Raw genomic sequence first — 12,348 nt, 5'->3', positions numbered from 1 at the left:
TAGCCTTTCCCTTTCCCAGGGGATCTTCCCAATCCAGGGATTGAGCCCAGGTCTCCCACATTGCAGTTGAGCCACAAGGGAAATAATGGTAAAGACTGTCTCCTATTCATAGGTTTTCTCAATAGTAAGAAATCCCCTTGGTGTTGAGGTATGACTCACAGTTTAAGCCCTTTCCATATTCAATGCCTTTATATTTTTCTCCAGTAAGAGCTACCTGAATAAGCAGAATGTTCTGATTAAAGACACACACACAGAGGTTTTTTTTTTCTTTTTAATTTATTTATTTTTTTATTTTTTCAGTGGGTTTTGTCATACATTGACACGAACCAGCAATAGATTTACAAGTATTCCCCATCCCGATCCCCCCTCCCACCTCCCTCTCCACCCGATTCCTCTGGGTCTTCCCAGTGCACCAGGCCCGAGCACTTGTCTCATGCATCCCACCTGGGCTGGTGACCTGTTTCACCATAGATAATATACATGCTGTTCTTTCGCAACATCCCACCCTCATCTTCTCCCACAGAGTTCAAAAGTCTGTTCTGTACTTCTGTGTCTCTTTTTCTGTTTTGCATATAGGGTTGTTGTTACCATCTTTCTAAATTCCATATATATGTGTTAGTATGCTGTAATGTTCTTTATCTTTCTGGCTTACTTCACTCTGTATAATGGGCTCCAGTTTCATCCATCTCATTAGAACTGATTCAAATGAATTCTTTTTAATGGCTGAGTAATATTCCATGGTGTATATGTACCACAGCTTCCTTATCCATTCATCTGCTGATGGGCATCTAGGTTGCTTCCATGTCCTGGCTATTATAAACAGTGCTGCGATGAACATTGGGGTGCACGTGTCTCTTTCAGATCTGGTTTCCTCAGTGTGTATGCCCAGAAGTGGGATTGCTGGGTCATATGGCAGTTCTATTTCCAGTTTTTTAAGAAATCTCCACACTGTTCTCCATAGTGGCTGTACTAGTTTGCATTCCCACCAACAGTGTAAGAGGGTTCCCTTTTCTCCACACCCTCTCCAGCATTTATTGCTTGTAGACTTTTGGATAGCAGCCATCCTGACTGGAGTGTAATGGTACCTCATTGTGGTTTTGATTTGCATTTCTCTGATAATGAGTGATGTTGAGCATCTTTTCACACACACAGAGTTTTAATTATCTTTAAATTTAGGTAGCTTTCAGTCATTGAGTACATATTAATATACTGACATAGATGAAGACTGAATTTTCCCTTAAGAGGTTTGTAATCTAGGATATGAGAGATTTGTTTCTTTCAAAATGTGACACTCCTTCCTCACTCCTCAGATTGTGAAAGTGGTTGTTTATGCATTGTTTCCCAAACTTCAGTTGTTGCTCATAATTTTCATAATTTTGCTGTATTCACATACCACATACCACCTGTACAATTGTGCTTCTGAAAATACCACTGTTTTTTTACTTAATGAAATTTATTTAATAATAATAATTGTTAAATCACTAGGTTAATGTGCTAGCTGTAAAATTTTCAAATGTACTTTAATATATATCAAGTTAAGTTGCTTCATTTGTGTCTGACTCTTTGTGACCTTGTGAACTGTAGCCCGTCAGGCTCTTCTGTCCATGGGATTCTCCAGGCAGGGATACTAGCGTGGGCTGCCACACTCCCCTCCAGAGTATCTTCCTGACCTAGGGATCGAACCCGTGTCTCTTATGCCTTTTGCATTGGCAGGCAAGTTCTTTACCATTAGCACCACCTGGGAAGCCCTAATATGACTTCTAAATTAAGCGTGACTTCTAAATTAAATTTGTGTGTGTGTGTGTGTGTTTGTGTGTGTCCCCAAATCTTCCCAAGGGCTCCTAGTACTAGATGTGTCATACCTGGGGAAGCTTTGTGAGGAATGGCAGAAAAAAATAAAATGCATAAATAATGATAATAGCCATAGCAGCGGTAACAAGAGCTATTGTTTATTGAAGGTTTCACATGGTCATTTAATTTTATCTTACTTAATCTCTGCAACTCTCACAGCCATGCCTATCACAGAGTGAAACAAAAAGGCAGGAAAAAGAGAAGAGTGGAAGTGAAGCTTCATTTTGTCTAGAGTGGCTCTAGCTAATAATATGCATCACAATATTTTAGTATTTATTCTTTATTTAGATGAGATTTCATACCCAGAATTATTTTATGAAAATTGGAGTGTGATGCTGGCAGATTAAAACACTTTTAATCAAATATATTTGCTCTATTTGTTAGCCAAACAGAATAACAATCACAGAAAAAGGATGTTAGTGTCAATTAAACCCATTCTATGAATGCAGAGAGAAATCAGATTAAAACAGTTTTATTTATATATATTTTTTGGCTAATAGTATTTTGTTTCTCTAGTTGCTCATCAGTGAGAATATCTTTGTCCTACTGAACCAAGGCATTTGTTCAAAAACCTCTGCATTATCTGGTACAGTGCCTAACTTATTAAAGGCAAAATTCTCCTATCTCTCTGCTAAAAAATAGTGAAATAAATATTTTTTATAAACATATTACAAAATGTTAAATTTGGAGGAGACCTGAGGAGACTAAGACAACTCCTTCACTTTATGGAAGGAAAAAAAGTTCAAACCTGGCAATAATTAGAAAAAATTTCCCCGTGTCTGCATAATTGGCATTTCCATCCTTTTATGACATACCCATGTTCTATTTGCATACCTGAATTTTGATTTCTAATATACTGTGAATTCCCAGCACAAACCATGCCTTGTTTCTTACAGCAGAATTCCTTGTATTTAGTGGGTCTGAAAGAATTGTTTTTTGGTTAGCTAAATTGGATAATATACCCCATAAAGCTTGCTTTTTAATTCTTCTTTGACATAAGCTTTGACATAAGCTTTCTAGATACTTAAGCCTCATTCAATTATTTATCTTCCCTATAAAAGTGTAAAAGATGTGTATTTGAGAGATACTTTGGTGTGAAATGTACTATAAGAAGTACTGTATTTCCAGAGCTCTGTTTTAACCTGTGAAGTTCAATGCATCTTCCTTTTTAATCCTCAAGACTGCTTTTTTTAAAAAAATAACTTGATGGAATATAACGTACTTCTGCTATCTCCCCCTTCTTCCTGTGCCCTTTTCTCTACCAGGTTTTTTTTTCTCCTAGCCTTCTTGGCACTTGGAAGACTTTTTCTGCCAGATGAGTCATTTAGAGTGGAAAATTTTAACCCGAATTTCCTTTATTGGCTGAGAAAAGAGGCTTGAAGGCAAAGATGCTTGAATTTGCTTCATTAAGGTCTTCATACCTCGCTCCTGACCCTCTCCTGAGAATACCACTTTATATTCAAGTTAGAAAACACCAAATCATCTGCTACTGTGCAGAAAAATCACCTGATCTTGAAATCACACGATCAATACTCAATTTAGAAAGTTTTTTTTGAAGAACAAGAAAAATGTTATTGATTTACTTGTGTGTGCACATTTTTCTTAATACCCAGTCTAATTCCACGAAGGATTTAAGGAGATTTTACAAACACAGATAATACTGTAGGATCAAGAGTGGAAAGGAAAAAATATGTATATTTTGCAAAAAGAGAAAAGGAAAATAGGAGAATTGTTAAGTTGAAAATAAATTGTATTCTAGCACAGAGTAGCTATCAGCTGTCGAGTGTTTATTATAGGTAGAACACAACACTATTTAATCAAAATATGTAGTCTAATATAATATGTAGCCACTGTATTGAATCTGTTTAGATTTGGTAGATGTAGAAATTGAGGCTTGAGCTGGTTAATTTATTGAACTCCTCACTGCTAATTAATGGTGGAAACAGGCTTTTGAATCCAAAGCAATCTATGGCTTGCTTTTTGCAGAGGTATTTATTATTAGTAATGGTAATACACCATACTATCTTAGCAAATATATAAATAAATTAGCTGCATTAAATCAGTCAATTTTTTCCCCTAACTGTCAATGCTTAAGAAGTACAATAGGTTGGAGAATCAGTCATTGTTGGGTACTGGTGGGAGTTGTGGTTTTGATGGAGGATGTAGTAAAATACACAGGTTGTCCCTGCTCTTTCCTACAGTTCAGGTCAAAAGTAGATCATTTAAAGACTAATGTTATCCTTGGATAACCAAGGATATTGGTGTTAAATAAACCATATAGACTCAGCCATCAAGAATCTCCCTGCAATGCGGGAGACTGGGGTTTGATCCCTGAATTGGGAAGATCCCTTGGAGAAGGGAATGCAGCCCACTCCAGTATTCTTGCCTGGAGAATCCCGTGGACAGAGGAGCCTGGCAGGCTACAGTCCATGGGGTCGCAAAGAGTTAGACATGACTGAGCGACTAACACGTTCACCTTCATATGCTGTAAATGTGAAGATAAAACACTAAAAATTTCTACTATGATGTAAATTGCTCAAAATTGTGGTTAAAGCTCTTTACAATCTCATAAATCACCATGCACATTCATCAAATACTATATATTATATATATACACACACACAGACACACACACACACACACAAATATAATACCATACTGCAATATCACAAAACCAGACCTAAAATTAATTTGTTGGCTATATTAAATACTAAATATTTAATAGGATGCAATTTTGTTTGCACTAAAGACATAGGAAAAAAAATTGGGACAATCTAAATATTTCAGGTCTCTTAAGAAAAGTCTCTTGAGAAAGTATTTTGAACAGCTTCTTTTCCTCCAGATAAATTTCCCTGTGGCAAATGGAAGCCATCAGAATAATTCCCTACACCTTAAAGCTACTTCAAAGTACTATAATTTGTCTCCTTGACAGCTTACTGAGTTAGATCAGAGTAATGATTCAAGAAAAATATGCTGACTGTCTATGTCTTAGGCACCATGCTAAGAACATTGTGCACATCATTTAAAAATTTTAATAGCAACTCCATGAGATGTTATTATCCCTATTTTAGAGATTGAGAAACCACAGAAAGATCAAAGAAGTAAAAACGATTTGCCCCAGGGCCACATCCATGATGGAGCCTGAATTTAAACCTAGACATGATCCCAAACCCCATGGACTTAACCACTGGACTGTCCCCCTATCCTCTAAAAGAACAGCTAAGGTTGTGATAAAGACTTGACTATGTATAGACAATTGCTTCAAGAGAGGAAAAAGGCAAGAGGATTTGGAGCATAGGTTTAAGTTCAGTTCAGTTCAGTTGCTCAGTTGTGTCTGACTCTTTGCGACCCCACGGACTGCAGCATGCTAGGCCACCCTGTCCATCACCAGTTTCCAGAGCTTGCTCAAACTCATGTCCATTGAATCAGTGATGCCATCCAACCAGCTCATCCTCTGTCATCCCCTTCTCCTCCTGCCTCAATCCTTCTCAGAATCAGGGTCTTTTCAAATGAGTCAGTTCTTTGCATGAGGTGGCCAAAGTATTGGAGTTTCAGCTTCAGCATCAGTCCTTCCAATGAATATTCAGGACTGATTTCCTTTAGGATGGACTTGTTGGATCTCCTTGCAGTCCAAGGGACTCTCAAGAATCTTCTCCAACACCACAGTTCAAAAGCATCCATTCTTCAGTGCTCAGTTTTCTTTCTAGTCCAACTCTCACATCCATACATGACTACTGGAAAAACCATAGCTTTGACTAGATGGACCTTTGTTGGTAAAGTAATGTCTCTGCTTTCTAATGTGCTGTCTAGGTTGGTCATAACTCTTCTTCCAAGGAGCAAGCATCTTTTAATTTCATGGCCATAGTCACTATCTGCAGTGATTTTGGAGTGCCAAAAATAAAGTCTGTCACTGTTTCCATTGTTTCCCCATCTATTAGCCATGAAGTGATGGGACCAGATGCCATGATCTTAGTTTTCTGAATGTTGAGTTTTAAGGTGACTTTTTCACTCTCCTCTTTTACTTTCATCAAGAGGCTCTTTAGTTCTTTTTTGCTTTCTGCCATAAGGGTGGTGTCATCTGCATATTTGAGGTTATTGATATTTCTCCCGGCAATCTTGATTCCAGCTTGTGCTTCATCCAGCCCAGCGTTTCTCATGACGTACTCTGCATATGTGTTAAATAAGCAGGGTGACAAGATACAGCCTTGATATACTCCTTTCCTGATTTGGAACCAGTCTGTTGTTCCATGTACAGTTCTAACTGTTGCTTCTTTACCTGCATACAGATTTCTCAGGAGGCAGATCAGGTTGTCTGGTATTCCCATCTCTTGAAGAATTTTCCACAGTTTATTGTGATCCACATAGTCAAAGGCTTTGGCATAGTCAATAAAGCAGAAGTAGATGTTTTTCTGGAACTCTCTTGTCTTTTCAATGATCCAACAGATGTTGGCAATTTGATTTCTGGTTCTTCTGCATTTTCTAAATCCAGCTTGAACATCTGGAATTTCACAGTTCACGTACTGTTGAAGCCTGGCTTGGAGAATTTACTTTACTAGCGTGTGAGGTGAGTGCATTTGTGTGGTAGTTTGAACATTCTTTGGCATTGTCTTTCTTTGGGATTGGAATGAAAACTGACCTTTTCCAGTCCTGTGGCCACTGCTGAGTTTTCCAAATTTGCTAGCATATTGAGTGCAGCACTTTCACAGCATCATCTTTCAGAATTTGAAATAGCTCAACTGGAATTCCATCACATCCACTAGTTTTCTTCGTAGTGATGCTTCCTAAGGGCCACTTGACTTCACATTCCAGGATGTCTGGCTCTAGGTGAGTAATCACACCATTGTGATTATCTGGGTCCTGAAGATCTTTTTTGTATAGTTCTTCTGTGTATTCTTGCCACCTCTTCTTAATATCTTCTGCTTCTGTTAGGTCCATATGATTTCTGTCCTTTATTGTGCCCATCTTTGCATGAAATGTTCCCTTGGTATCCCTAATTTTCTTGAAGAGATCTCTAGTCTTTCCCATTCTGTTGTTTTCCTCTATTTCTTTGCATTGATCACTGAGGAAGATATTCTTGCTATTCTTTGGAGCTCTGCATTCAAATGGGTATATCTTTCCTTTTCTCCTCTGCCTTTTGCTTCTCTTCTTTTCACAGCTGTTTGTAAGGCCTCCTCAAACAACCGTTTTGCCTTTTTGCATATCTTTTTCTTGGGGATGGTCTTGATCCTGCCTCATGTACAATGTCACAAACCTCTGTCCATAGTTCTTCAGGCACTCTATCTGATCTAATCTCTTGAATCTACTAGTCACTTGCACTTTATAATCGTAAGGTATTTTATTTAGGTCATACCTGAATGGTCTAGTGGTTTTCCCTACTTTCTTCAATTTCAGTCTGAATTTGGCAATAAGGAATTCATGATCTGAGCCACAGTCAACTCCCGGTCTTGTTTTTGCTGACTGTATAGAGCTTCTCCATCTTTGGCTGCAAAGAATATAGTCAATCTGATTTCAGTGTTGACGATCTGGTGATGTCCATGTGTAGAGTCTTCTCTTGTGATGTTGGAAGAGGGTGTTTGCTGTGACCAGAACATTCTCTTTGCAAATCTCTATTATCCTTTGCCCTGCTTCATTCTGTACTCCAAGGCCAAATTTGCCTGTTATTCTAAGTATTTCTTGACTTCCTACTTTTGCATTCCAGTCCCCTATAATGAAAAAGACATCTTTTTTGTGTGTGAGTTCTGGAAGGTCTTCTAGGTCTTCATAGACCCGTTCAACTTCAGCTTATTCAGTATTACTGGTCGGGGCATAGACTTGGATTACTGTGATATTGAATGGTTTGCCTTGGAAATGAACAGAGATCATTCTGTTGTTTTTGAGATTGCATCCAAGTACTGCATTTTGGACTCTTTTGTTGAGTATGATGACTATTCCATTTCTTCTAAGGGATTCTCACCCACAGTAGTAGATAAATGGTCATCTGAGTTAAATTCACCCATTCCAGTCCATTTTAGTTCCCTGATTCCTAAAATGTCGACGTTCACTCTTGCCATCTCCTGTTTGACCAATTCCAATTTGCCTTGATTCATGGACCTAACATTCTAGGTTCCTATGCAATATTGCTCTTCACAGCATCGGACCTTGCTTCTATCACCAGTCACATCCACAGCTGGGTGTTGTTTTTCCTTTGGCTCTGTCTCTTCATTCTTTCCAGAGTTATTTCTCCACTGATCTGGAGCATATTGAGCACCTACTGACCTGGGGAGTTCATCTTTCAGTGTCCTATCTTTTTGCCTTTTCATGCTGTTCATGGGTTTAAACTAGCTGAAATTGCTGAAATTGGAAGATGGAATTCTTGCATTCTAGTTATCGAGTGGAAGTATACCATATTCAATGTATTTCTCTATGGTGCACACTGTCCAGGTGATAAAGGGGCTTAGGAAGTGGGGATTAGGAAATATCTCCTGTGTTTAGGCCAAATCACAAGATTTATGAACACTTGCCTCTTCTTTCTCCTACATTCAGTCTCTCTTTTGATGAGAGGAAGAATAGCCTCATTCTGAATCAATGAAAAGACTTCTGTCTTCTTGCCAGCAGATATATGCTATCTGCACTGACAGAATTGAAAGTGTACCTCAAAGGAGCATTCTCTTGGGAAGAAAGGTAATGAGATAAAATAAAAGAGAATGAATATTTTTAAAACCATGGAAACCTAGGATCAAATCCTGGGGTTGATGCTTTTTAGTAGCATAACCTACTTTACTTCTTTGAGCACTGCTTTCTTTTTCTGAAACTTGGGGGTGATTCAAATTACCTCCAGGGTTATAATAAAGATATAATGCATATAATACAGATAAGTTCATGATCCTAAAAGACATAAAACAAATGAAGTCTTTTCATCTCTTGTATGTATCTAAGAGCTCTTCCCTTCCCTTCTCCTCTGCTCTCCCTCTTCTCCCTTTTCTTTTCTTTCTCTTATTTTTTCTGTAGCACTGTTTCACAAGCCCAAGAGTTTTGTCTATGTATATTGTTGCTACAACTATGTATAAAAGGAGACCCTGATTCTTTGCATTTGTTTTTGTATTAATATAAGTGTCTCATCTTCACAGGTTTTAGAGGGGAACTCTGGATGCTGGTGGATCAGTGAGAAAAAGCACTTATTTTACCCCTGACCTGAGCACTGAAGAGATACCCTTTCACCACTGTTGCAAATTCATGCTTCCAAGAACTGGTGAGTTGAAGAACTTATCCATTGTGTCTCCATTAAAGAAGATATATTGTAAAACATAACTAATAACATCAATGGCAACAACAACAGAAGTAGAAACAAGGGCCTACTATGTAATGCCTTCCTAAGTATTTTCCCTTTAAGGAGATTTTGAGATCCAGTTTTTCTGTGGTTAGACTCTGGATAAGAAAATATTAAGTTGGAAACTCCAAAGATGATGTAAGTCATTGAGTATATTTTAGAGCTGGATTTGTTCAACAACCACTTGTCACTGTCATCCTATAAATGTCTCTCTGTACTAACTCCATTGCCCCAGGCAGTCTTGTACATCCATAAGACATCTCTCAGCTGTGACCTTCTCTTGGAGGGAGGGAGCTGGCCAAAGGGTGTATACAAACCAAAGCTCCTCATTATATTGGCCTAACTCTCCTGATCCTACATTTCTCAACATGTATCTTTTTCTCCTCTTCTATTGCATAAGTCCAGTGGAACCATTTCCATTGAATTACATGGAAGAGTCTGTTCATGGGGCTAGTCTGGCAGTTCTCCATTGGATATTTAACTTTCACAATTTCACAATTTGCATATATTGTTTTCTTGAAGTCATAGTTAATTCTCAGTTCCTTTAAACAGTTAAATGTCTTTAATTGCCTCTTTATGGTTTTACTGTTCCCCCACCCCAGCCGGGTAATTTTTGGGGATATATCTAGTAACCAATCCATGTCAGGGAAGCAGTAGGACAAATAAAATGATTTTGAACCACCTCGGTTGACTGTTAAGGTGTTTGCAAGAACACTGGAGAAGTGGGGAGGTTGCAGGGAATATGCTAAAATGTTCTGTTACTCTTGTCCCAACATTGCCGCTTTGTCATTTGGGTGGCCATTTGGATCCTAAGAAATATTAATGACAAACCTAGTCTTGTTTGAAGATGAAAATCCTAACAGTGTTTACCTCATCGGGATATTGTAAGGTTTAGATGAAATAATCTGTATAAGAGGTATGGCACTATGCTTTCCATTCTATAAGAACTCAATATGAGCTGTATAGCTATTCCTACTCTCAATTCTGAAATTCTATTGGCCAACCTTTCTCCATTGGAGTTTTAAAATAAACTGATAATCAGGCTAATATGTTATATGGTTCTTCCAGGGCTCAAGCATTATTGTGAAAGACAGAAACCTTTCCTGAGTCAATACTACTTTTGAAGATAAAATTGGGATACATATTTGCAATGTATTTAACTCCAAAGAAACTATCTGAGGTAACTGGTGGGATATGGGACACAAAAACCTATTAGACATGCAAACTGAATTAATCTTAGTTGAATAAAATTCCTGAACAGCTCATTGCCACATCTGAGGGACAGTTTTGGTCTAAATGAGAATGACCAGAGATGATAGAAAAAGTTCCTTCCTGCTCTTTTAAAAAATATTAGTTAATTATATATTGACATATAGATGATGTACAATATAATGCTAGTTTCAGGTGTACAACATAGTGATGCTACGTTTTAAATGATTATGAAATAGCCAGCATGGTAATTCTAGTAACCATCTGTATCCATACAAGGTTATCATAGTACTATTGACAATATTCCCCATCCTGTATATTACATCCCTGTGGCTTATTTATAAGTAGAAATTTGTGCCTCTTAATTCTCTTCACCTATGCTTATTTTGCCCAACCTCTATTCCTTCCCCCCTGACAACTACCCATTTGTTCTCTGAATCTACGTGTCTGTTTTCATTTCATTTGGTTTGTTAGATTTCACATGTAACTGAGATCATTGGGTATTTGTCTTTCTCTAACATTTCTCTTACCATAATACCTTATAGATCAATCCTCATTGTTGTAAATGGCAAGATTTCTTTTTTCATAGCTGAGTAATATTTCTCTCTGTGTATATGTATATAAGTATATATATACATATAGATCCACATCTTCTTTATCCATTCATCTATTGGTAAATAATGCTGTGGTAGCTCAGATGGTAAAGAATCCACCTGTAATGCAGGAGACCCTGGTTTGATTCCTGGGTTGGGAAGATCTGCTGGAGAAGGGACAGGCTACCCACTCCAGTATTCTTGGGCTTCCCTGGTGGCTCAGAAGGTAAAGAATCTGCCTGCAATGCAGGAGACCTGGGTTCTATCCTTGGGTTGTGAAGATCCCCTGGAGAAGCGAACAGCTACCCACTCCAGTACTCTGGCCTGGAGGATACCATGGACTATATAGTCCATGGGGTTACGAAGAGCCAGATACGATTGAGCAACTTTCACTTTCACATTGGTGGGTAATGCTGTAATGAACACAGGGGTGCATATATCTTTTTGAATTAGTGTTTTTGTTTTCTTTAGGTAAATACCCAGGAGTGAAATTGCTGGGTCATGTGGTAGTTCTAGTTTTAATTTCTTGAAGAACCTCCATACTGTTTTCCATAGAGGCTGTACCAATTAACAATCCTACCAACAGTGTTGAAGATTTCCCTTTTTTCCACATCCTCATCAACACTTGTTATCTTTTGTCTTTTTGATAACAGCTGTTCTGACAGACGTGAGATGATATCTCAAAGTGGATTTGATTTGCATTTCCCTGATGTTCATGATGCTGAGAATATCTTCATGTGTCTGTTGGCCATCTGTATGTTTTCTTTGGAAAAATGTTTATTTAGATAACCTGCCCATGTTTTATCAGGTTATTCTTTTGCTATTGAGTTGTATGAATTATATATATATATATATATATATATATATATTAACCCCATATTGGACACAATTGTTTCCAAATATCTTCTCCCACTCAGTAGGAGGCTTTTTCATTTTGCTGATGCTTTCCTTTACTAAGCAACAGATTTTTTTAGTTTGATGTAATACTATTTGTTTATTTTGGCTTTTGTTTCCCCCTTGTCTGAAGAGACAGATCCAAAAAAAATATTGCTAAGTCCAGTGTCAAAGGGTATACTGCCTATGTTTTCTCCTTGGAGCTTTATAGTCAATTCTTATAATTGTCTGTAATCCATTTTGAATTCATTTTGGTATATGCTGTGAAAAAGTAGTCCAGTTTCATTCTTTTGCATATAACTGTCTGGTTTTTCCAACACCACTTATTAAAGAAGCTGTCTTTCCTCCACACTATAGTCTTGCCTCCTTCGATGCAGGTTAATTGTGTGTGTGTGTTTCTGGAACTCTTTCCTGTTCTGCCTAAATGCAAACCTGTGTGGCATTTACCCAAGAAATGCAGCGTTTTAGATATGAGTGTGAACTCCACAGGTCCTT

Source organism: Cervus elaphus, chromosome 29 (genome assembly GCF_910594005.1).
Source record: "Cervus elaphus chromosome 29, mCerEla1.1, whole genome shotgun sequence".
Taxonomy (NCBI): Eukaryota; Metazoa; Chordata; class Mammalia; order Artiodactyla; family Cervidae; genus Cervus; species Cervus elaphus.
This window is presented reverse-complemented; position numbering follows the sequence as displayed.